The sequence below is a fragment of the Clarias gariepinus genome, chromosome 17 (genome assembly GCF_024256425.1).
Source record: "Clarias gariepinus isolate MV-2021 ecotype Netherlands chromosome 17, CGAR_prim_01v2, whole genome shotgun sequence".
Lineage (NCBI taxonomy): Eukaryota > Metazoa > Chordata > Actinopteri > Siluriformes > Clariidae > Clarias > Clarias gariepinus.
Genome location: NC_071116.1, coordinates 20,645,001 through 20,647,500, shown reverse-complemented (window position 1 = coordinate 20,647,500; position 2,500 = coordinate 20,645,001).

Sequence of the window (2,500 nt, the reverse complement as noted above, 5' to 3'; positions counted from 1 at the left end):
TAAAATGATTTATTTTTAGTTTATTTTCCTTATTTTTAAAAAAAAAAAAAAAAAAAAAAAAAAAACCTATATGAGGAATAAAACTGAACAGCTTAAAGGATCAGGTGGTCTCCCATCCATGCACTACCCAGGGTCAAGCCTGCTTAGCTTTTTAAATCAGGCTTGATCTGGCACTCTCATACCAGTACAACCAGAAGTGGAAACTGGGATGAAGGAAGTCCTATTTGACCAATTAAAATGATTTATTTTTGATTTATATGTTTTTTTTAAAAAAAAAAAAAAAAAAAAAAAAAAAAAAAAAAACCTATATGAGGAATAAAACTGAACAGCTTAAAGGATCAGGTGGTCTCGCATCCATGCACTACCCAGGGTCAAGCCTGCTTAGCTTTTTAAATCAGGCTTGATCTGGCACTCTCATACCAGTACAACTAGAAGTGGAATCTGGGTTGAAGGAAGTCCTATTTGACCAATTAAAATGATTTATTTTTGATTTATATGTTTTAAAAAAAAAAAAAAAAAAAAAAAAAAAAAAAAAACCTATATGAGGAATAAAACTGAACAGCTTAAAGGATCAGGTGGTCTCGCATCCATGCACTACCCAGGGTCAAGCCTGCTTAGCTTTTTAAATCAGGCTTGATCTGGCACTCTCATACCAGTACAACTAGAAGTGGAATCTGGGTTGAAGGAAGTCCTATTTGACCAATTAAAATGATTTATTTTTGATTTATATGAATAAAAAAAAAAAAAAAAAAAAAAAAAAAACCTATATGAGGAATAAAACTGAACAGCTTAAAGGATCAGGTGGTCTCGCATCCATGCACTACCCAGGGTCAAGCCTGCTTAGCTTTTTAAATCAGGCTTGATCTGGCACTCTCATACCAGTACAACTAGAAGTGGAATCTGGGTTGAAGGAAGTCCTATTTGACCAATTAAAATGATTTATTTTTGATTTATAGGTTTTAAAAAAAAAAAAAAAAAAAAAAAAAACCTATATGAGGAATAAAACTGAACAGCTTAAAGGATCAGGTCGTCTCCCATCCATGCACTACCCAGGGTCAAGCCTGCTTAGCTTTTTAAATCAGGCTTGATCTGGCACTCTCACACCAGTACAACTAGAAGTGGAAACTGGGTTGAAGGATGTCCTATTTGACCAATTAAAATGATTTATTTTTGATTTATATGAATTAAAAAAAAAAAAAAAAACTCTATATGAGGAATAAAACTGAACAGCTTAAAGGATCAGGTGGTCTCCCATCCATGCACTACCCAGGGTCAAGCCTGCTTAGCTTTTTAAATCAGGCTTGATCTGGCACTCTCATACCAGTACAACTAGAAGTGGAAACTGGGTTGAAGGAAGTCCTATTTGACCAATTAAAATGATTTATTTTTAGTTTATTTTCCTTATTTAAAAAAAAAAAAAAAAAAAAAAACCTATATGAGGAATAAAACTGAACAGCTTAAAGGATCAGGTGGTCTCCCATCCATGCACTACCCAGGGTCAAGCCTGCTTAGCTTTTTAAATCAGGCTTGATCTGGCACTCTCATACCAGTACAACCAGAAGTGGAAACTGGGATGAAGGAAGTCCTATTTGACCAATTAAAATGATTTATTTTTGATTTATATGTTTTTTTAAAAAAAAAAAAAAAAAAAAAAAAAAAAAAACCTATATGAGGAATAAAACTGAACAGCTTAAAGGATCAGGTGGTCTCGCATCCATGCACTACCCAGGGTCAAGCCTGCTTAGCTTTTTAAATCAGGCTTGATCTGGCACTCTCATACCAGTACAACTAGAAGTGGAATCTGGGTTGAAGGAAGTCCTATTTGACCAATTAAAATGATTTATTTTTGATTTATATGTTTTAAAAAAAAAAAAAAAAAAAAAAAAAAACCTATATGAGGAATAAAACTGAACAGCTTAAAGGATCAGGTGGTCTCGCATCCATGCACTACCCAGGGTCAAGCCTGCTTAGCTTTTTAAATCAGGCTTGATCTGGCACTCTCATACCAGTACAACTAGAAGTGGAATCTGGGTTGAAGGAAGTCCTATTTGACCAATTAAAATGATTTATTTTTGATTTATATGAATAAAAAAAAAAAAAAAAAAAAAAAAAAAAAAACCTATATGAGGAATAAAACTGAACAGCTTAAAGGATCAGGTGGTCTCGCATCCATGCACTACCCAGGGTCAAGCCTGCTTAGCTTTTTAAATCAGGCTTGATCTGGCACTCTCATACCAGTACAACTAGAAGTGGAATCTGGGTTGAAGGAAGTCCTATTTGACCAATTAAAATGATTTATTTTTGATTTATAGGTTTAAAAAAAAAAAAAAAAAAAAAAAAAAAAAAACCTATATGAGGAATAAAACTGAACAGCTTAAAGGATCAGGTCGTCTCCCATCCATGCACTACCCAGGGTCAAGCCTGCTTAGCTTTTTAAATCAGGCTTGATCTGGCACTCTCACACCAGTACAACTAGAAGTGGAAACTGGGTTGAAGGATG